Consider the following 24,324-nt stretch of genomic DNA (forward strand, 5'->3'; position numbering starts at 1 on the left):
AAATTGTAATCTATTAGACAAATATGATTCAAACCACCGCAGCACAGTGCCTTTAATACCTATGGCATGCTCTAATCTCTGTAATAAAATTTTATGGTCAACAGTATCAAAAGCAGCACTGAGGTCTAACAGAACAAGCACAGAGATGAGTCCACTGTCCGAGGCCATAAGAAGATCATTTGTAACCTTCACTAATGCTGTTTCTGTACTATGATGAATTCTAAAACCTGACTGAAACTCTTCAAATAGACCATTCCTCTGCAGATGATCAGTTAGCTGTTTTACAACTACCCTTTCAAGAATTTTTGAGAGAAAAGGAAGGTTGGAGATTGGCCTATAATTAGCTAAGATAGCTGGGTCAAGTAATGGCTTTTTAAGTAATGGTGTTGTGTGGGCCGCCAGAAGAGGAGGTACTGCTGGCCCACCACCAGAGGGCGCCCTGCCTGAAGTGCGGGCGTCAGGCACGAGAGGGCGCTGCCGCCATGGACACAGCCGGGGGTGACAGCTGTCAAGAGGTAATGAGCAACAGCTGTCACCCCCGGCTGTGTCCATGGCGGCAGCGCCCTCTCGTGCCTGAAGCCCTACTCAACATCATCTCACTCCATAAAGACCAGACGTCATCTCCACCTCGTTGCCGAGATATCATACTTCATAGGAGGTAATACTCTCAGCCTTTTTGTGAGATTTGTAACTCTGTTATTGTGAGAATTTGCAGGAGAACCGGTCGTTTGTGAGGAGGCTGTGCAAGACGGCGCTCCTTTTCAGCTGAGACCGCTGCAACATATTGAATGAGAGGTGGAGGTGGCATTCCCACCGTTGTTGTTACTGGGTGTACACATACCCACACTTGACTGTCTTTGTTCTTCGCCAGCAGTACCAGATCCAACAGTTGGGGACGGTGATCACCTGGGAATTCGGGACTTGGCGGCTCCAGTATTCACCAGGTTCTGGGGCGGCGGAAATCGTGTGGTTCTGGCTCTTCTCAGGACAGACGTCTTCTATCCTCGAGCCTGCCCACACGTCACCTCTGTGTATTGACTGTTATGATATTCTGTGATTGTCTGTATGTTTGTTGTGCACATTCACAACATTAAATTGTTACTTTTTGGCTCATCTATTGACCGTTCATTTGCGCCCCCTGTTGTGGGTCCGTGTCACTACACTTTCCCAACAAATGGTTTAATTACTGCCACCTTAAAAGCCTGTGGTACATAGCCAACTAACAAAGATAGATTGATCATATTTAAGATCGAAGCATTAAATAATGGTAGGGCTTCCTTGAGCAGCCTGGTAGGAATGGGGTCTAATAAACATGTTGATGGTTTGGATGAAGTAACTAATGAAAATAACTCAGACAGAACAATCGGAGAGAAAGAGTCTAACCAAATACCGGCATCACTGAAAGCAGCCAAAGATAACGATACGTCTTTGGGATGGTTATGAGTAATTTTTTCTCTAATAGTTAAAATTTTATTAGCAAAGAAAGTCATGAAGTCATTACTAGTTAAAGTTAAAGGAATACTCGGCTCAATAGAGCTCTGACTCTTTGTCAGCCTGGCTACAGTGCTGAAAAGAAACCTGGGGTTGTTCTTATTTTCTTCAATTAGTGATGAGTAGAAAGATGTCCTAGCTTTACGGAGGGCTTTTTTATAGAGCAACAGACTCTTTTTCCAGGCTAAGTGAAGATCTTCTAAATTAGTGAAACGCCATTTCCTCTCCAACTTACGGGTTATCTGCTTTAAGCTACGAGTTTGTGAGTTATACCACGGAGTCAGGCACTACTGATTTAAAGCTCTCTTTTTTAGAGGAGCTACAGCATCCAAAGTTGTCTATAATGAGGATGTAAAACTATTGACGAGATACTCTATCTCACTTACAGAGTTTAGGTAGCTACTCTGCACTGTGTTGGTATATGGCATTAGAGAACATAAAGAAGGAATCATATCCTTAAACCTAGTTACAGCGCTTTCTGAAAGACTTCTAGTGTAATGAAACTTATTCCCCACTGCTGGGTAGTCCATCAGAGTAAATGTAAATGTTATTAAGAAATGATCAGACAGAAGGGAGTTTTCAGCGAATACTGTTAAGTCTTCTATTTCCATACCATAAGTCAGAACAAGATCTAAGATATGATTAAAGTGGTGGGTGGACTCATTTACTTTTTGAGCAAAGCCAATAGAGTCTAATAATAGATTAAATGCAGTGTTGAGGCTGTCATTCTCAGCATCTGTGTGGATGTTAAAATCGCCCACTATAATTATCTTATCTGAGCTAAGCACTAAGTCAGACAAAAGGTCTGAAAATTCACAGAGAAACTCACAGTAACGACCAGGTGGACGATAGATAATAACAAATAAAACTGGTTTTTGGGACTTCCAATTTGGATGGACAAGACTAAGAGACAAGCTTTCAAATGAATTAAAGCTCTGTCTGGGTTTTTGATTAATTAATAAGCTGGAATGGAAGATTGCTGCTAATCCTCCGCCCCGGCCTGTGCTACGAGCATTCTGACAGTTAGTGTGACTCGGTGGTGTTGACTCATTTAAACTAACATATTCATCCTGCTGTAACCAGGTTTCTGTAAGGCAGAATAAATCAATATGTTGATCAATTATTATATCATTTACCAACAGGGACTTAGAAGAGAGAGACCTAATGTTTAATAGACCACATTTAACTGTTTTAGTCTGTGGTGCAGTTGAAGGTGCTATATTATTTTTTCTTTTTGAATTTTTATGCTTAAATAGATTTTTGCTGGTTATTGGTAGTCTGGGAGCAGGCACCGTCTCTATGGGGATGGGGTAATGAGGGGATGGCAGGGGGAGAGAAGCTGCAGAGAGGTGTGTAAGACTACAACTCTGCTTCCTGGTCCCAACCCTGGATAGTCACGGTTTGGAGGATTTAAGAAAATTGGCCAGATTTCTAGAAATGAGAGCTGCTCCATCCAAAGTGGGATGGATGCCGTCTCTCCTAACAAGACCAGGTTTTCCCCAGAAGCTTTGCCAATTATCTATGAAGCCCACCTCATTTTTTGGACACCACTCAGACAGCCAGCAATTCAAGGAGAACATGCGGCTAAACATGTCACTCCCGGTCCGATTGGGGAGGCGCCCAGAGAAAACTACAGAGTCCGACATTGTTTTTGCAAAGTTACACACCGATTTAATGTTAATTTTAGTGACCTCCGATTGGCGTAACCGGGTGTCATTACTGCCGACGTGAATTACAATCTTACCAAATTTACGCTTAGCCTTAGCCAGCAGTTTCAAATTTCCTTCAATGTCGCCTGCTCTGGCCCCCGGAAGACAATTGACTATGGTTGCTGGTGTCGCTAACTTCACATTTCTCAAAACAGAGTCGCCAATAACCAGAGTTTGATCCTCGGCGGGTGTGTCGTCGAGTGGGGAAAAACGGTTAGAAATGTGAACGGGTTGGCGGTGTACACGGGGCTTCTGTTTAGGGCTACGCTTCCTCCTCACAGTCACCCAGTCAGCCTGCTTTCCCGGCTGCTCGGGATCTGCCAGAGGGAAACTAACGGCGGCTAAGCTACCTTGGTCCGCACCGACTACAGGGGCCTGGCTAGCTGTAGAATTTTCCACGGTGCGGAGCCGAGTCTCCAATTCGCCCAGCCTGGCCTCCAAAGCTACGAATGAGCTACACTTATTACAAGTACCGTTACTGCTAAAGGAGGCCGAGGAATAACTAAACATTTCACACCCAGAGCAGAAAAGTGCGGGAGAGACAGGAGAAGCCGCCATGCTAAATCGGCTAAGAGCTAGTAGCTACGCTAAGCTAGCGGATTCCTAAAAACACGCAAAGTGAATAATGTGTAAATAATTTAGAGGTGATTCAGCAGAAGGAGTGCTTTAGTTAAGGCACGTAAAGATTACACTGGGAAACAAATCGTAATCTAGATAACTAGATCAATCTAACTGCGCAGATTAAACAGCTAACAGATACAGAAAAACACCGCTGTGCTCCGGAACAGGAAGTGATACAATACCGCAGTGAGAGCCAACCACCAGTAGAGGCAAGCAAGAGAACAACAACATCAGCACTTTTTCAGCACATTCCACTGTGACAGAAGATTTGGCCATGAAAAGAGTTGCAGCGAAATTCATGCCGATGGCTTCAACACGAAGCTGACGGAGCAAAAGCGCCTCCCTGTTGAAGTCTCACAGGACTGTGACATGCCCAGCTCTTCCACAATTTCTCGGATAGTCACACGACTGAAAAGCCACTGAAAGCCATCTAAATCTTCCAAATGGTGGAAGAGGTGGGCATCATTTTTCGGAGTCCAGCATGTGGGACTGTCGTGTGACTATCCGAGAAATTGCAGAAGAGGTGGACATCAGCGCTTTTTCAGCACATTCCACTGTGACAGAAGATTTGGCCATGAAAAGAGTTGCAGTGAAATTCATGCCGATGGCTTTGGCACGAAGCTGATGGCACAGCAAAAGCACCACCGTGTTGAAGTCTCACAGGACATGCTGGACTCAGAAAAATGATGCCCACCTCTTCCACCATTCGGAAGATTCAGGCGGCTTTCGGTGGCTTTTCAGTCATGTGACTATCTGAGAAATTGTGGAAGAGCTGGGCATGTCCCAGCATGTCCTGTGAGACTTCAACATGGAGGCGCTTTTGCTCCGTCAGCTTCGTGCCAAAGCCATCGGCATGAATTTTGGTGCAACTCTTTTCATGGCCAAATCTTCCGTCACAGTGGAATGTGCCGAAAAAGTGCTGATGTCCACCTCTTCCGCAATTTCTTGGACAGTCACACGACGGTCCCACATCACCACAGTGTTCACTTTGGAAATGATCTGGTCATTTCAGCATGTTGATGGCCAACCGGAGCATGGCTCGCTCTCCACCGTTGTGCGGCCGTCTTTAAACTGGTTGTACCGCTCCTTAATCTGTGTGATGCTCATAGCATCGTCACCAAAAGCCGTCTGAATAATCCGAATGGTTTCCACCTGGCTCTCGCCCAGTTTCTGGCAAAATTTGATGCAGTCACGCTGCTCCAGTTGTTCCACCATTTTCCTTGCAAAGAAAATCCGACGAGAGACTCCACCCATCCTCACACAAAGGCTGCTTACAAGCAAATGATGCAATCGACAGGCGTGAAAAAATTCACGCATGCGCATGAAGGTTCAAGGTTGTCTCATTCAAGCACACGTGATTCAAATCCATCAGGTTTTTGAAAAAAATAAAAAGGTTGGATACTTTTCTAACAGACCTTGTAGTATTCTAATTTTCTGACATAGTGAATTTTGGGTTTTCATTAGCTGCAAGCCAAAGAAATAAATGCTTGAAATATATGATTCTATTCAATATAAGTTTCACTTTTTGAATGGAATTACAGAAATAAATTAGCTTTTTCATGGTTATCCAACTTACTGGGATGCACCTGTACACTTTTTTATCTTTGTATGTAGAGCAGGGACCTTAATGGATAAGAAGCTGGGCTAACAATATGTAAACTGGGGTGCAGTTCCCCGTCACGCCATAAGTCTCTCTAAATGGGTACAACCCTTGAATGGGAAAGTAACCTGAGTCAGACTGGTGTCCCATCTAGAAAGAGTTGTAGAGTCTCATCTCCTTCACGCTATGTAATCTGGGATAAGCACCAACACAGACAAGTCTCAACGCATATATAGTAATGACTTCTTCTTTGTTAATGTATTTTTGACTGTACGCTATATTTTTTTAAACATACATTACTGTAATTTTTTAAAAATTATTTAAATAAAACATAATTTTTTTATACACATTTACTCCAGTCAAGGGGGTGCTGGAGCTTAGCCTAGCAGTCACAGGGCATGAGGTGGGGCACACCCTGGACAGGATGCCAGTTCACCACATGGCCACACAAAGATGGACAAACACAATCCCACACACTTGGTCAATGGTGAATTAACCAGGTATGTGTGCATGACCTGCAGGTTAGGTGAATTGGTCAATTCACTTAAACTGCATGTCTTTGGGGGGGTGGGAGGAAGCTGGAGGACCCAAAGGGAACATGTGCATCTTCTTTCCACTGATCATTCTTAAGATGTTTCTACAGCTTAACTGGAGTCCACCTGGAGTAAATTCAGTTGATTGGACATGATTTGGAAAGACAAACTCCTGTCTACACATAAGGTCCCACAGTTGACAGTGCATGTCAGAGCACAAACCAAGCATGGAGTCAAAGGAATTGCCTGCAGACCTCCGAGACAGGATTGTCTCAAAGTACAAATCTGGTGAAGTGTACAGAAACATTTCTGCTGCTGTGAAAGTCCCAATGAGCACAATGGCCTCCATCATCCATAAATGGAAGAAGTTTCGAACAACCAGGACTCTTCTAGAGCTGGCTGCCCGTCTAAACTGAGCGATCAGGGGAGAAGGGCCTTAATCAGGGAGGTGACCAAGAACCCGATGGTCATGCTGTCAAAGCTCAAGTATTCCTCAATGGAGAGAGAAGAACCTTCCAGGGAAAGATAAATACAGCAATGTACAGAGACATCCTGTATAAAAACCTGCTCCAGAGCGCTCTTGACCTCAGATTGGGGTGACTGTTCATCCTTCAGCAGGACAATGACCCTAAGCACACAGCCAAGATTTCAAAGGAGTGGTTTCAAGACAACTCTGTGAATGTTCTTGAGTGGTCCAGTCACTGCCCAGACCTGAATCCGATTGAACATCTCTGAACATCCAACCTGATGGAGCTTGAGAGGTGCTGCAAAGAGGAATGGGCCCAATAATAGGTGCACCAAGCTTGTGGCATCATATTCAAGAAGACTTGAGGTTGTAATTGCTGCCAAAGGTACATCAAAAAGTATTGAGCGAAGGCTTTGAATACTTATGTAAATGTGATTTCTTAGTTTTTAATTTTAATAAACTTGCAAAATTGACAAAAAAAAAAACTTTCATGTTGTCATCATGGGGTGTTATGAGTAGAAATTTGAGGGGAAAAAAAAAAGAATTTACTCAGTGAAGCGCGGTGAATATTTTCTGGATGCACTGTATATTCAGGGACAAATATAGACAGATTTAAAGTTTTAATTAAAATGTCAAGCTGTCTGTTGGTGAAAATAAAGTATCCCAGCTGTCCTGCATTGTTTTTGCATCACGCTCATGCAGGCTTTCACAGAGATATCTGCCACCTGTTTACTTCTGGTACTAGCATTTGACTTCATGAATAATGGACAAATCCCATGTGTTGCAAAATGTCATGGCATTTAGGCCGAATTTTTTGTTTGTTTGTTTGTTTGAAGGATTTTTTGTGCAAAACTGAACCAATGACACAAACATGCAGGTGCACTTTATGATACCAAAGAGACTCATTGTACAGATTTTTAAAGGAGTCTGTATTTCAAACAGCTGATGTTTGGTACTCTGAATCACGACAAAACCTGAGGCTGAATCAGCCCCAGATACTCCAGATAACCAGCGAGCTGCTTACAGGTTTGAAAAGATGATGACAATGAGAAGTGACGTGCCTCAGAGGCTCTCTTTGTTTTTTGAGATGTTTTTTGCACAATACTAATCAATTCTCCTCTAGCTTTTATGAACTCACTTCTTTAGATTTCATTCACGGACGCGAGAGATCCCACAATGACAAACAGATGATTTTCTCCGAATATGAATCAGCTCCCCAAAACACGATAATCTAATGTTTTTATTCATCGGCTTTATATTTGAATGAGAACCATCTCATAGTGCACCTGAGTGCACTTGAAGCTCCACCAGACATGGAGCTCCACTCTCCAACTCTTATCGTGTTCTCTCAAATATTCAGCACACCAAAGCAACAACTCAATCAATCAATCAATCAATTTTTTTATATAGCGCCAAATCACAACAAACAGTTGCCCCAAGGCGCTTTATATTGTAAGGCAAGGCCATACAATAATTATGTAAAACCCCAATGGTCAAAACGACCCCCTGTGAGCAAGCACTTGGCTACAGTGGGAAGGAAAAACTCCCTTTTAACAGGAAGAAACCTCCAGCAGAACCAGGCTCAGGGAGGGGCAGTCTTCTGCTGGGACTGGTTGGGGCTGAGGGAGAGAACCAGGAAAAAGACATGCTGTGGAGGGGAGCAGAGATCGATCACTAATGATTAAATGCAGAGTGGTGCATACAGAGCAAAAAGAGAAAGAAACAGTGCATCATGGGAACCCCCCAGCAGTCTACGTCTTTCGCAGCATAACTAAGGGATGGTTCAGGGTCACCTGATCCAGCCCTAACTATAAGCTTTAGCAAAAAGGAAAGTTTTAAGCCTAATCTTAAAAGTAGAGAGGGTGTCTGTCTCCCTGATCTGAATTGGGAGCTGGTTCCACAGGAGAGGAGCCTGAAAGCTGAAGGCTCTGCCTCCCATTCTACTCTTACAAACCCTAGGAACTACAAGTAAGCCTGCAGTCTGAGAGCGAAGCGCTCTATTGGGGTGATATGGTACTACGAGGTCCCTAAGATAAGATGGGACCTGATTATTCAAAACCTTATAAGTAAGAAGAAGAATTTTAAATTCTATTCTAGAATTAACAGGAAGCCAATGAAGAGAGGCCAATATGGGTGAGATATGCTCTCTCCTTCTAGTCCCCGTCAGTACTCTAGCTGCAGCATTTGAATTAACTGAAGGCTTTTTAGGGAACTTTTAGGACAACCTGATAATAATGAATTACAATAATCCAGCCTAGAGGAAATAAATGCATGAATTAGTTTTTCAGCATCACTCTGAGACAAGACCTTTCTGATTTTAGAGATATTGCGTAAATGCAAAAAAGCAGTCCTACATATTTGTTTAATATGCGCTTTGAATGACATATCCTGATCAAAAATGACTCCAAGATTTCTCACAGTATTACTAGAGGTCAGGGTAATGCCATCCAGAGTAAGGATCTGGTTAGACACCATGTTTCTAAGATTTGTGGGGCCAAGTACAATAACTTCAGTTTTATCTGAGTTTAAAAGCAGGAAATTAGAGGTCATCCATGTCTTTATGTCTGTCAGATTTCTAGAAATGAGAGCTGCTCCATCCAAAGTGGGATGGATGCCGTCTCTCCTAACAAGACCAGGTTTTCCCCAGAAGCTTTGCCAATTATCTATGAAGCCCACCTCATTTTTTGGACACCACTCAGACAGCCAGCAATTCAAGGAGAACATGCGGCTAAACATGTCACTCCCGGTCTGATTGGGGAGGGGCCCAGAGAAAACTACAGAGTCCGACATTGTTTTTGCAAAGTTACACACCGATTTAATGTTAATTTTAGTGACCTCCGATTGGCGTAACCGGGTGTCATTACTGCCGACGTGAATTACAATCTTACCAAATTTACGCTTAGCCTTAGCCAGCAGTTTCAAATTTCCTTCAATGTCGCCTGCTCTGGCCCCCGGAAGACAATTGACTATGGTTGCTGGTGTCGCTAACTTCACATTTCTCAAAACAGAGTCGCCAATAACCAGAGTTTGATCCTCGGCGGGTGTGTCGTCGAGTGGCGAAAAACGGTTAGAAATGTGAACGGGTTGGCGGTGTACACGGGGCTTCTGTTTAGGGCTACGCTTCCTCCTCACAGTCACCCAGTCAGCCTGCTTTCCCGGCTGCTCGGGATCTGCCAGAGGGAAACTAACGGCGGCTAAGCTACCTTGGTCCGCACCGACTACAGGGGCCTGGCTAGCTGTAGAATTTTCCACGGTGCGGAGCCGAGTCTCCAATTCGCCCAGCCTGGCCTCCAAAGCTACGAATGAGCTACACTTATTACAAGTACCGTTACTGCTAAAGGAGGCCGAGGAATAACTAAACATTTCACACCCAGAGCAGAAAAGTGCGGGAGAGACAGGAGAAGCCGCCATGCTAAATCGGCTAAGAGCTAGTAGCTACGCTAAGCTAGCGGATTCCTAAAAACACGCAAAGTGAATAATGTGTAAATAATTTAGAGGTGATTCAGCAGAAGGAGTGCTTTAGTTAAGGCACGTAAAGATTACAGTGGGAAACAAATCGTAATCTAGATAACTAGATCAATCTAACTGCGCAGATTAAACAGCTAACAGATACAGAAAAACACCGCTGTGCTCCGGAACAGGAAGTGATACAATACCGCAGTGAGAGCCAACCACCAGTAGAGGCAAGCAAGAGAACAACAACATCAGCACTTTTTCAGCACATTCCACTGTGACAGAAGATTTGGCCATGAAAAGAGTTGCAGCGAAATTCATGCCGATGGCTTCAACACGAAGCTGACGGAGCAAAAGCGCCTCCCTGTTGAAGTCTCACAGGACTGTGACATGCCCAGCTCTTCCACAATTTCTCGGATAGTCACACGACTGAAAAGCCACTGAAAGCCATCTAAATCTTCCAAATGGTGGAAGAGGTGGGCATCATTTTTCGGAGTCCAGCATGTGGGACTGTCGTGTGACTATCCGAGAAATTGCAGAAGAGGTGGACATCAGCGCTTTTTCAGCACATTCCACTGTGACAGAAGATTTGGCCATGAAAAGAGTTGCAGTGAAATTCATGCCGATGGCTTTGGCACGAAGCTGATGGCACAGCAAAAGCACCACCGTGTTGAAGTCTCACAGGACATGCTGGACTCAGAAAAATGATGCCCACCTCTTCCACCATTCGGAAGATTCAGGCGGCTTTCGGTGGCTTTTCAGTCATGTGACTATCTGAGAAATTGTGGAAGAGCTGGGCATGTCCCAGCATGTCCTGTGAGACTTCAACATGGAGGCGCTTTTGCTCCGTCAGCTTCGTGCCGAAGCCATCGGCATGAATTTTGGTGCAACTCTTTTCATGGCCAAATCTTCCGTCACAGTGGAATGTGCCGAAAAAGTGCTGATGTCCACCTCTTCCGCAATTTCTTGGACAGTCACACGACGGTCCCACATCACCACAGTGTTCACTTTGGAAATGATCTGGTCATTTCAGCATGTTGATGGCCAACCGGAGCATGGCTCGCTCTCCACCGTTGTGCGGCCGTCTTTAAACTGGTTGTACCGCTCCTTAATCTGTGTGATGCTCATAGCATCGTCACCAAAAGCCGTCTGAATAATCCGAATGGTTTCCACCTGGCTCTCGCCCAGTTTCTGGCAAAATTTGATGCAGTCACGCTGCTCCAGTTGTTCCACCATTTTCCTTGCAAAGAAAATCCGACGAGAGACTCCACCCATCCTCACACAAAGGCTGCTTACAAGCAAATGATGCAATCGACAGGCGTGAAAAAATTCACGCATGCGCATGAAGGTTCAAGGTTGTCTCATTCAAGCACACGTGATTCAAATCCATCAGGTTTTGAAAAAAATAAAAAGGTTGGATACTTTTCTAACAGACCTTGTAGTATTCTAATTTTCTGACATAGTGAATTTTGGGTTTTCATTAGCTGCAAGCCAAAGAAATAAATGCTTGAAATATATGATTCTATTCAATATAAGTTTCACTTTTTGAATGGAATTACAGAAATAAATTAGCTTTTTCATGGTTATCCAACTTACTGGGATGCACCTGTACACTTTTTATCTTTGTATGTAGAGCAGGGACCTTAATGGATAAGAAGCTGGGCTAACAATATGTAAACTGGGGTGCAGTTCCCCGTCACGCCATAAGTCTCTCTAAATGGGTACAACCCTTGAATGGGAAAGTAACCTGAGTCAGACTGGTGTCCCATCTAGAAAGAGTTGTAGAGTCTCATCTCCTTCACGCTATGTAATCTGGGATAAGCACCAACACAGACAAGTCTCAACGCATATATAGTAATGACTTCTTCTTTGTTAATGTATTTTTGACTGTACGCTATATTTTTTTAAACATACATTACTGTAATTTTTTAAAAATTATTTAAATAAAACATAATTTTTTTTATACACATTTACTCCAGTCAAGGGGGTGCTGGAGCTTAGCCTAGCAGTCACAGGGCATGAGGTGGGGCACACCCTGGACAGGATGCCAGTTCACCACATGGCCACACAAAGATGGACAAACACAATCCCACACACTTGGTCAATGGTGAATTAACCAGGTATGTGTGCATGACCTGCAGGTTAGGTGAATTGGTCAATTCACTTAAACTGCATGTCTTTGGGGGGGTGGGAGGAAGCTGGAGGACCCAAAGGGAACATGTGCATCTTCTTTCCACTGATCATTCTTAAGATGTTTCTACAGCTTAACTGGAGTCCACCTGGAGTAAATTCAGTTGATTGGACATGATTTGGAAAGACAAACTCCTGTCTACACATAAGGTCCCACAGTTGACAGTGCATGTCAGAGCACAAACCAAGCATGGAGTCAAAGGAATTGCCTGCAGACCTCCGAGACAGGATTGTCTCAAAGTACAAATCTGGTGAAGTGTACAGAAACATTTCTGCTGCTGTGAAAGTCCCAATGAGCACAATGGCCTCCATCATCCATAAATGGAAGAAGTTTCGAACAACCAGGACTCTTCTAGAGCTGGCTGCCCGTCTAAACTGAGCGATCAGGGGAGAAGGGCCTTAATCAGGGAGGTGACCAAGAACCCGATGGTCATGCTGTCAAAGCTCAAGTATTCCTCAATGGAGAGAGAAGAACCTTCCAGGGAAAGATAAATACAGCAATGTACAGAGACATCCTGTATAAAAACCTGCTCCAGAGCGCTCTTGACCTCAGATTGGGGTGACTGTTCATCCTTCAGCAGGACAATGACCCTAAGCACACAGCCAAGATTTCAAAGGAGTGGTTTCAAGACAACTCTGTGAATGTTCTTGAGTGGTCCAGTCACTGCCCAGACCTGAATCCGATTGAACATCTCTGAACATCCAACCTGATGGAGCTTGAGAGGTGCTGCAAAGAGGAATGGGCCCAATAATAGGTGCACCAAGCTTGTGGCATCATATTCAAGAAGACTTGAGGTTGTAATTGCTGCCAAAGGTACATCAAAAAGTATTGAGCGAAGGCTTTGAATACTTATGTAAATGTGATTTCTTAGTTTTTAATTTTTAATAAACTTGCAAAATTGACAAAAAAAAAAAACTTTCATGTTGTCATCATGGGGTGTTATGAGTAGAAATTTGAGGGGAAAAAAAAAAGAATTTACTCAGTGAAGCGCGGTGAATATTTTCTGGATGCACTGTATATTCAGGGACAAATATAGACAGATTTAAAGTTTTAATTAAAATGTCAAGCTGTCTGTTGGTGAAAATAAAGTATCCCAGCTGTCCTGCATTGTTTTTGCATCACGCTCATGCAGGCTTTCACAGAGATATCTGCCACCTGTTTACTTCTGGTACTAGCATTTGACTTCATGAATAATGGACAAATCCCATGTGTTGCAAAATGTCATGGCATTTAGGCCGAATTTTTTGTTTGTTTGTTTGTTTGAAGGATTTTTTGTGCAAAACTGAACCAATGACACAAACATGCAGGTGCACTTTATGATACCAAAGAGACTCATTGTACAGATTTTTAAAGGAGTCTGTATTTCAAACAGCTGATGTTTGGTACTCTGAATCACGACAAAACCTGAGGCTGAATCAGCCCCAGATACTCCAGATAACCAGCGAGCTGCTTACAGGTTTGAAAAGATGATGACAATGAGAAGTGACGTGCCTCAGAGGCTCTCTTTGTTTTTTGAGATGTTTTTTGCACAATACTAATCAATTCTCCTCTAGCTTTTATGAACTCACTTCTTTAGATTTCATTCACGGACGCGAGAGATCCCACAATGACAAACAGATGATTTTCTCCGAATATGAATCAGCTCCCCAAAACACGATAATCTAATGTTTTTATTCATCGGCTTTATATTTGAATGAGAACCATCTCATAGTGCACCTGAGTGCACTTGAAGCTCCACCAGACATGGAGCTCCACTCTCCAACTCTTATCGTGTTCTCTCAAATATTCAGCACACCAAAGCAACAACTCAATCAATCAATCAATCAATTTTTTTATATAGCGCCAAATCACAACAAACAGTTGCCCCAAGGCGCTTTATATTGTAAGGCAAGGCCATACAATAATTATGTAAAAACCCCAATGGTCAAAACGACCCCCTGTGAGCAAGCACTTGGCTACAGTGGGAAGGAAAAACTCCCTTTTAACAGGAAGAAACCTCCAGCAGAACCAGGCTCAGGGAGGGGCAGTCTTCTGCTGGGACTGGTTGGGGCTGAGGGAGAGAACCAGGAAAAAGACATGCTGTGGAGGGGAGCAGAGATCGATCACTAATGATTAAATGCAGAGTGGTGCATACAGAGCAAAAAGAGAAAGAAACAGTGCATCATGGGAACCCCCCAGCAGTCTACGTCTTTCGCAGCATAACTAAGGGATGGTTCAGGGTCACCTGATCCAGCCCTAACTATAAGCTTTAGCAAAAAGGAAAGTTTTAAGCCTAATCTTAAAAGTAGAGAGGGTGTCTGTCTCCCTGATCTGAATTGGGAGCTGGTTCCACAGGAGAGGAGCCTGAAAGCTGAAGGCTCTGCCTCCCATTCTACTCTTACAAACCCTAGGAACTACAAGTAAGCCTGCAGTCTGAGAGCGAAGCGCTCTATTGGGGTGATATGGTACTACGAGGTCCCTAAGATAAGATGGGACCTGATTATTCAAAACCTTATAAGTAAGAAGAAGAATTTTAAATTCTATTCTAGAATTAACAGGAAGCCAATGAAGAGAGGCCAATATGGGTGAGATATGCTCTCTCCTTCTAGTCCCCGTCAGTACTCTAGCTGCAGCATTTGAATTAACTGAAGGCTTTTTAGGGAACTTTTAGGACAACCTGATAATAATGAATTACAATAATCCAGCCTAGAGGAAATAAATGCATGAATTAGTTTTTCAGCATCACTCTGAGACAAGACCTTTCTGATTTTAGAGATATTGCATAAATGCAAAAAAGCAGTCCTACATATTTGTTTAATATGCGCTTTGAATGACATATCCTGATCAAAAATGACTCCAAGATTTCTCACAGTATTACTAGAGGTCAGGGTAATGCCATCCAGAGTAAGGATCTGGTTAGACACCATGTTTCTAAGATTTGTGGGGCCAAGTACAATAACTTCAGTTTTATCTGAGTTTAAAAGCAGGAAATTAGAGGTCATCCATGTCTTTATGTCTGTCAGATTTCTAGAAATGAGAGCTGCTCCATCCAAAGTGGGATGGATGCCGTCTCTCCTAACAAGACCAGGTTTTCCCCAGAAGCTTTGCCAATTATCTATGAAGCCCACCTCATTTTTGGACACCACTCAGACAGCCAGCAATTCAAGGAGAACATGCGGCTAAACATGTCACTCCCGGTCTGATTGGGGAGGGGCCCAGAGAAAACTACAGAGTCCGACATTGTTTTTGCAAAGTTACACACCGATTTAATGTTAATTTTAGTGACCTCCGATTGGCGTAACCGGGTGTCATTACTGCCGACGTGAATTACAATCTTACCAAATTTACGCTTAGCCTTAGCCAGCAGTTTCAAATTTCCTTCAATGTCGCCTGCTCTGGCCCCCGGAAGACAATTGACTATGGTTGCTGGTGTCGCTAACTTCACATTTCGCAAAACAGAGTCGCCAATAACCAGAGTTTGATCCTCGGCGGGTGTGTCGTCGAGTGGGGAAAAACGGTTAGAGATGTGAACGGGTTGGCGGTGTACACGGGGCTTCTGTTTAGGGCTACGCTTCCTCCTCACAGTCACCCAGTCAGCCTGCTTTCCCGGCTGCTCGGGATCTGCCAGGGGGTAACTAACGGCGGCTAAGCTACCTTGGTCCGCACCGACTACAGGGCCCTGGCTAGCTGTAGAATTTTCCATGGTGCGGAGCCGAGTCTCCAATTCGCCCAGCCTGGCCTCCAAAGCTACGAATAAGCTACACTTATTACAAGTACCGTTACTGCTAAAGGAGGCCGAGGAATAACTAAACATTTCACACCTAGAGCAGAAAAGTGCGGGAGAGACAGGAGAAGCCGCCATGCTAAATCGGCTAAGAGCTAGTAGCTACGCTAAGCTAGCGGATTCCTAAAAACACGCAAAGTGAATAATGTGTAAATAATTTAGAGGTGATTCAGCAGAAGGAGTGCTTTAGTTAAGGCACGTAAAGATTACACTGGGAAACAAATCGTAATCTAGATAACTAGATCAATCTAACTGCGCAGATTAAACAGCTAACAGATACAGAAAAACACCGCTGTGCTCCGGAACAGGAAGTGATACAATACCGCAGTGAGAGCCAACCACCAGTAGAGGCAAGCCAACTGAAATGAGAAGTACTGCAAAACTAATTATATATGACAGAATGGAATTAGGAGTTGAAAGGCAGTCAGAAATAGAGATTTTTTTTTTGGTGAGTGGTCAGTGTTGATAATGAGCTCTTTTGCCTTGATGTCTCTGCACGTGCCTGATGCTTCAGTTCATCCCTGTGGCGAAGTGTATATTTGCACTTCGTTCTCTTATCTGTTAATTACTCCTGATAGTTCCAAGTGCAGTTGCCAGTGAATGTGAGTTTTGTGTGCGCCAGCTGTTTATTGGGATGAACAGGATGAGTCAGGCGTCACTTTAAAGCACAAACAAACCCCGCTCTGTTCTCCTTGCCCTCAGAGGACACTTTATGTCCTGTTCCTGCCATACAAGGACGCAGTTGCATCCCCTCCTTCCCTGCAGAGCCCTCGGTGCACAATCCCAGAGATGGATTCTCGCCTCCTGTCATTAACCCTGATTACAGGATTCTGCACGTTCACTGTTGGCACGGTGAGCACCACACCATCAGCAGTGATGCAGTGAATAAAAGTTGACAGGAACTGACAAGGAGGCTGAGAATATTAGCAGAGTAGATTGCCTGCCATCGTTCCGACTCTATCTTTAAAACCATCTTTGACACATTTGACAGAGAGCTGCCTGCAGTTAAGCCGGGAGAGTTACAGACCTGTTTATGCGAGAGGCAGCCGTTCCTCCTTTGCTTTCAAGTCGTGCAGAAATCCATCCTGCTGTGTTTGGGGTCTGAGCCGAACAAACCAGATGTACTGCCCTCCAGCTCTTCCTTGTCAGACTGTCCTCTCTCTGTTTTTCTGTCTGACTCTGTTGGTTTTCTTTGGGTACGCAGGCGTGCAAAAAAAAAAAGAAAAAAGAAAAAAAGGAAGACAGACAGTGAGAAAGAGCCGAGAGATAATGAATAATACAGATTTGTTTTTTGTTGGTGGAGCCCAAATAAGAGAGCTCACTCTACTCTAATCCTCTCTCTCCCTCTCTTTCTCTCTGTGCCCTCCCTCCCACTTTTCTCTCAGCTGCTCATCACATCTTAATAAAGACCACATCAACCTCAGTTCCTGTGTTTCTTTCCATTGTACATCCTGAGTAAACTTTACTCGCATGCACACTGTTTGTCAGTTCCGAGATGCTGGCAGAGACAGCAGCCAGACCGATGTCTAGATTTTGCTTCATGTTGTGCTACGAAGTGAGAAATATGAGTAAATCAGTGTTTGTGCATTTGGGCTCAGCCTCCCGCATACTTGGAGGGAGGGGGTGTTAAAGTAACAGCCTAAGGCGACAAGCAGTTGGCGTTTGTCACTTGACGGCCCTTGGCGTTAATGTGCACATGTCATGCTCGACCCCGGCTCATGGTTTAGGTCCTAGTCGTTGCGTAATTTCCTCTGATTTTCTGGTTTTGCTTTTCATATGTTTGTACTTTCTCATGTAAATCTCAGTTTGGTTCTGTTTATTGCTTCTTTTTTTTTTGTTTTGCACTTTCATCACTGGTTCATTCTTTGGTTATCATCTATTTTGTAGTCAGTTATTGTATTCTTTTACTCTGGGTCCTTTAGTTTTAGTTCTGTTTATCACATTTATTGTATTATGCTTTAGTCACAGGTTTTTGTTACTATTTATCTTCAGTGTCTTAGTGTCGGGTTATGTTCTGTTAGTCTTGGGTTTTATTTTCTGTTATCGTTTATCGCGTATCAGTCATTCATTGCATTATTCTGCAGCCACCAGTTTTGTTCTCTGTTCAGCAATTATTCTCTGTGAAATGAATAGTTTCTTTAGCCAGTTTTATTGTATTCACTTTTCTATATCAGTTCCATTCTAATTCAGTTATAATCATTAGTTTTCTTATTTTCCACTTTTGACTCATCACGTTAGTTCTGATTTGATTGCCCCCTGCACCAGCTCTTGTGTCTTTGTCTCTCACTGTGACTCGTTCTGCTCTGTTTTCATCCACTTCCACTCTTGCACCTGCTCACGTGTCTTTGTCTTTTTCATCACTCGACTCTGTTTTCTTTTCTTTACTGTCATGCACTGTGCACAATTTTTGTCTTCCCCAGTCACGCTCTCTTCCAGAGACTTCCACACACCTGCTTCACATCACCTTGACTAGTCTGCTTCTTATTTAAACCCTCACAGTTCCACAGCTCACTGCCCAAGGTGGAACCACTATCGAATGGTAGTCGAAGTGTCGTCTGACCCCAGTCTAACTGAATTCTAAACAAGTTAATAGCGTGAAAATGGCATTCATGACATTCTGATCTCATTTGGGGGATGTTTGGCATGTTTCCAGGTCGAGCAGTGGCCAAATATCCCCAGTGTGTCTGAACGCACCACGAGTGTGCCTCAAATGTTGCTGGATTATATTCTGCCAAACTGCAATTGCACCACAACCGTTCAGCTTTTAAGTGCATTCTTATTCTTCTTACTGTCATCTGGCAGCTGTCCAGGTACTCTTACCGTGTTCCACACACATTTGTCCTGCGTTCAGTAGCGCAGCAGCTAAGAGAATATTTAAAGCAAAATCCTGCAAATGTGACACAAGCATCAAATTCGGCACAAATACTCCTTAGATATTATTCTTCTGAAAAAAAAACAAAAAAAAAACAACTAGCCACTTGAATTTTCAAAAGGCAGCCAAGTAGGGGTTAATTGAAGAGTTACACAGGGCTCAAAATTAAAAATGCTCCAGTCTAATTGAAAACTACACTACATTATTTGTCTGATCATAACGATTCCAAAAAGGTATAGTTTGGACAATCTATGACTGAATGTTCAGGAGTTATGTCACCATATTTGTTGTTTTTACCCCATAACTCCTGAACATTCAGTCATAGATCATCCAAACTATACCTTTTTGGAATCATTATGATCAGACAAATATTGTAGTATAGTTTTCAATTAGATTGGAGCATTTTTTAATTTTGACCCCTCTGTAATTATTCAATTGACCCCTACCTGGCCGCCTATTGAAAATTAAAGTGGGCAGTCAGTTTCTTCAAAAGAGTAATGTCTAAGCAGTATTTGTGCCAGCTTTGGTGCTTGCTTCACCATTTGCAGGGTTGTTTCAGTTATCTGCTGCACTTAGTCTCATGCGCATGGCACATGCATGAATCAGTCAGAGCGGGTCGGGGCGCAGCCTGGGTGTTCGGACGGTGTCCCCTGCAGTTCTTATTCCCTCCCAGATGTGGCATAAATCTTGTTTTGTGTTTTTGTTTTGTTTTTTTGACATTCTGACATTTGACATTTTTTCGACATTTGACTTGGCTCGTACTCATTCGTACCAATTGCGATGGGGGTCTTAGTACAGTCCTATTACTGACAGGGTCTTCAAATTCATAGGGAACATTCTTGGGACATGGCTAACCTTGACCTGTTTTAAGGGGTCAAAAGGTCACATTCTTTCTTATGCATTCATTCATTCATTATATCAATCTTTTTGTTGTTGCAGCATTACATTTACAGGGTGTAATCTCGGATAATGAACTTGCAGGACACTGAAGGTAGCTGACCTTGGCCTCCTTTCTGGATCAAAAAAGGTCACATTTTATGTTGGGGTTTGTCCAGCAGGGCAGTACCCTGGTACTACTGCACGAGTTGGCCAAGTGAAACTATATGTTGTGCTTCCTATTTTTATGCTTTATACAGCCGAGGGTACTTTAGCATTGCATTCTATATTTGTTATTGTTGTTCCAGGACCATCATTGCAACTGACCAATCCCCTTCTTCAATCATCTTCACATTTTATTGCTAATTATTTGACATTTCCAAGTATGTATTCATTTTTCAATTTGTGTTAAATAAATAAACTGGATGCATTTCTGGAGTGCTTTTCCCCTACCCCAAAATGATAAGCCAGCATCACAGTTTACTGCCAAAGATGCTGAAGGACATAGCTAAAAATAGGACGTCCACGACATGCCAAAAATCTAATTACAATATTAGACTATAATTATAGATTATAATAACTATAGATTATAATTATAATATGTAAGCAATATTAAGTGGATTACAGGTTCTAAATGCTGGTTTAGTTATATTTTTGATTAACCAAGCAGATGTTGTCTCGGTTTGATTCCTGGCTCATGCCTACATGTCAAAATGGTTTTCAGGAAGACACCGAGCCCCAGTTTGGTCTGAGTGCAGTTCAGCACTTGCATGGCAGCTCCTGGTGAAAATGATGCCTTAATGCAAAGTGTTTTCTGCAGTCCATTTATGACATCACAAACACCTGCTGGGGATAAAATCAGAATTCTGACAGCTCTCAGGTCGGTAATTACTGACACAGTGAATAGAAGGTATGTGCTCTCTGCGTACACCTTCTAATTATTCATGTGTGTCATGCTTACATTGCTCAGCTCTCGAAAAACCGCTTTAGTAGACGGCATCCAGCGGCGAATAATAACCGGCTGCTGTTGTGTTAAGACGAGCTGTCACACTGGCACATGATTGCGAAACGCCAGCCTGAGTAGCACCTCTTTTTATTATAAAACATGTATTGTTTCTTTCACTGCTTTTGATTTGCCATTTAAATAAAAAGCATGTCTGTTAATAGCCACTAATACATCTGTGCTGTAAGAGTGAACAGATCTATTTAGCAAAAATTACACAGTGGCACTGTTGTAAAACACTATCAATGCATTTTGAATTCATGCTGCAGCCTTTTTTAATTCCACCCTCAAATAATAATAATAATAATAATGTGAGCAATGAAACAGGATTACTCTGCTTTATAGTCATCAGTAATATTTATGTCAATAGAGAGTATACACGGTTTTTCAAAAGATAGAGTGATCGTTTTGGAACAAAACACTTCACATAAGGTGCAAATCCTCCTGATGTAACATTTATTTTTGTGCTTGCAATTATTAGCACCCCATTTGTGGTTATGGGGGTGTCAATTGTGTGATAGGTGGCACCTTCTGTGTGCAGGGGAAAAGGTACCTCCTCCTTCTGCTCCTCATCCTGCTCTGGCTCCTCCTCCACAGATGCTTCCATCTTCTGCCATCTGCCCGCTGTGACCGAGGCGCCAGAGGGGAATAAAAAGAGAACTGAGGAGATGCAGTGACTTCTTTTTCATATCCATATCCAGACGGCTTAGAATTCATATGCACTTCAAGCAAGGCCGGGGGTACAAGAAAAGACCCTAATACCTGTGGAGATAAGCATTTGTAATCATCTCTATAATAGCTCACCCCATGAAAAAATTAAATAAATACAGAATTTAAAAAAAAATCAATGATGTGTTGCTGCATACTCTAAAAACAATGAAATGCTACATTTACTTAAAGCTACAATGTGCAGGATTTAAGGGAGTTTTTTTAGCAGAAATGGAAGCTGTGGCGGTTCTGCCCATCGGCCCGTTTGGCTGTGTTTTTTAGTTTATTTTTGGGGTTTTTCATCTGTCTTTATTTTCTATTTCAATTTATTTTTTATTTATTTAGTTCATATTGCGCCAGTCACAACAAAGCTGCCTCGAGGCGCTTCACACAAGTAAGGTCTAACCTATCCAACCCCGAGAGCAAGCACCCAGGTGACTGTGGTAAGGAAAAACTCCCTCTGATAATGAGATGCAGACCAGACTCAAAGGGGTGACTCTCTGCTTAGAGCCCCGGTCACACGGCACTAACGAAGGACACCGAAGCCAAAACGAAACAAGAAATTTGGACTTACGTTGACTTTGGAGAGACATCGTTTCACGGTCGTTCAGCTTCATTTCTGTAGTTGGCGCTTCGTCAGAATTTTCAAACTGTTGAAAAATGTGAACGAATACTGGCGACAACCTCAATTCATCTGTATTCTGTTTTGGTTTTTGTCTTGACGGTTCCTCATTGTTTTCATAGTTCCAGTACTGTTGGCGTTCCATTTGATTGTCGTCCAACTTTGTCAAACCTCCCAAAGTCTGACGTCTTGCACGAACATTGATGATATCTGAATGGATATCTAAAGATCCAACAAGCTGAAGGTGACTCATCCGTGTGTGGTACGAAAAGTAGGTCGCCGTTCGCTTCACTTTTCTTTTGTTAGTTTTGGTTTTGTTTCATTCTTTTATGTGCTCTGTACTCGCTGGCTTTTCAGTGATAGGAGAAGTGCCGGCTCATTCGTCCAATTTTTCTCGATGATTTGTGGCTTTGTGACATTTTTTCCTTCGCTCAGTAAACGCCTTGTGTTGTGTGACCAGGCCATAGGCCATTCTACCAAAAAAAAGTTTACAATACGGAACACAACACAACAATTGAAGAGAGTCCATGCAGGGATCCAGTCCACCGTCAGCAGGGGAGGCGGGGTTATCAAGCCACTCATTGTATCTCTTCCTTCAGCAGAGTCCACCCCGCATCCACCACAGAAATCATCCAGTCCAGCACGTGAATCCAGCAACATCACGGACAGAGAGTAAAAAGAAAATAGAATCATTCGGCCAGAAACTTAGAGGCATATCTTAGATCTTGTGTTGTCTTATGGTTTATCTGTCTCCATGAATGAAATCTGTGCAACTCTGTGTATTTCCAATCATCTACCTGTCCTGTTCACTTTGACGCTTCCCTGTTCGGCGGATACACCACCTGCCCCCGAGTGCCACTGGCACACTATTAATCCTTTGACTGTCACACAGCCCCACTGACCTGTGGAGTCCCTCAAGGCTCCATTCTAGGTCCAATTCTTTTCATTTTGTACACGTTGCCTCTTTCAAAAATACCAAATATCTTTCCATTGCTTTGCCGATGATGTCCAGATTCACCTGCCACTAAGGTCGTTAGGCAATGACTCAATGCAGCCATTATTGGATTGTTTGAGTGAGGTCAAAACTTGGATGAGTGCTAACATATTAAATCTTAATGAATCCTAGACAGAGGTTATCCTGTTTGGGGAGAGCACTTCCACAGCCTGCTCTGCTGATGTCCTGGGTCCCCTGGGTTCCAACATTTATTCCTGTGTGAGAAACCTTGAGGTGATTTTTCACAGCCATTTTAAATTTGATAAGCAGATCAGTGCTGTTATTTTTAATGTATTTATTTACAATTGGGGTGCGCTTTTTTAATTATGTACAGCACTTTGGTTGACTGCTGTCATTTAAAAGTACTTTATAAGTAAAAGCTGAGTTGAAAAAACTACACTTAAGGTATAATTTGTCAGCATTAAGCAACAGGAAATAAGAAGAAATACTAAGGTGATAGCCCTAAACTTCACTAACAGACCCAGACTTTAGACAAAGTTCAGGCCGAGACCCGCTCTATTTACTAATAAAATGAATTTAAAAAAGTAAGACGCATAGTACCATACTTTGCCTGTATGCTAGCCATACAAAAGGGAAAATAAATGCGTCTCCACAGAATCTGACTGTTTTTTTTTGACGCAGGGAGACCATTCCACAAAACAAAGCTCTGTGGCCCGCAGACATATTATTCACAATAGGGACACAAAGTAGCCTTTTGCTCTGAGAACACAGAGCCTAGGCCGGTACGTAGGGCTTGACTAGGCCAGCTAAATATGGAGGTGCTAGCCCATGAATAATTTTATAATATATGATAATTTTATTCTGTTCTTTGGTGTGGGTGTGTGTGTGTCGTGTGTGTGTGTGGGTGTATGTCCTGTCATGGTCATGCGTGTGGGTGTGTGTATCCTGTCAGTGTCGTGTGTGTGGGTGTATGTCCTGTCATGGTCATGCATGTGGGTATGTGTGTGTCCTGTCAGGGTCATGCATGTGGGTGTGCCCTTGTAGTGCTAGGTGCGTTTCCTGGCATCTGTAGTGTGTGTGTGTGTGTGTTTGTGTGTGTGTGGTTGTGTTGTCGCCTCACTCCTCCAGTGTGTGGATCTGTGTGTGTGTCTGTCATTTGATTCTCTGCATGTGTGTACTCATGTGATCTCCATTTCTCTGCCCAGGGTTGTGGCTGTTGTGCTGCTACCCCCCACCGCCACCACTGTGTCATGTATATGTTTCTGGTACATGTGGTTTATTGCATCTCTCTGACCCGGTTCCTGATTTTGTGTCTTAGGTTTGGATTCATCATTTACATTTGTCACTTATTTCTTTGAATTCTGTGTTTTGGATTTTTCCTTATTTTTGTATGGGTTGTCATTTAGGGAATAACCCTGTTGTGTCTGATGATTTGCGGACGCCGGTAAAGCTCAATTTGTG

The 24,324-nt window shown here is 43.0% G+C and overlaps 1 protein-coding gene across 1 annotated transcript in view; it reads right to left on the bottom strand.

The window, feature by feature from the left end:
• Window positions 1-17,051, bottom strand: part of LOC117517286 (serine-rich and transmembrane domain-containing protein 1) — a 70,210-nt gene extending 53,159 nt beyond the window's left edge. Inside the window, exon 1 of the mRNA XM_034178259.1 lies at window positions 16,855-17,051. The gene's annotated coding sequence lies outside the window, so the exon portion shown is untranslated. The remainder of the gene's footprint in view (window positions 1-16,854) is intronic.
• Window positions 17,052-24,324: the final 7,273 nt, after the last annotated feature.

This window comes from Thalassophryne amazonica, chromosome 9 (assembly GCF_902500255.1).
Source record: "Thalassophryne amazonica chromosome 9, fThaAma1.1, whole genome shotgun sequence".
In the NCBI taxonomy this organism is placed as follows: Eukaryota; Metazoa; Chordata; class Actinopteri; order Batrachoidiformes; family Batrachoididae; genus Thalassophryne; species Thalassophryne amazonica.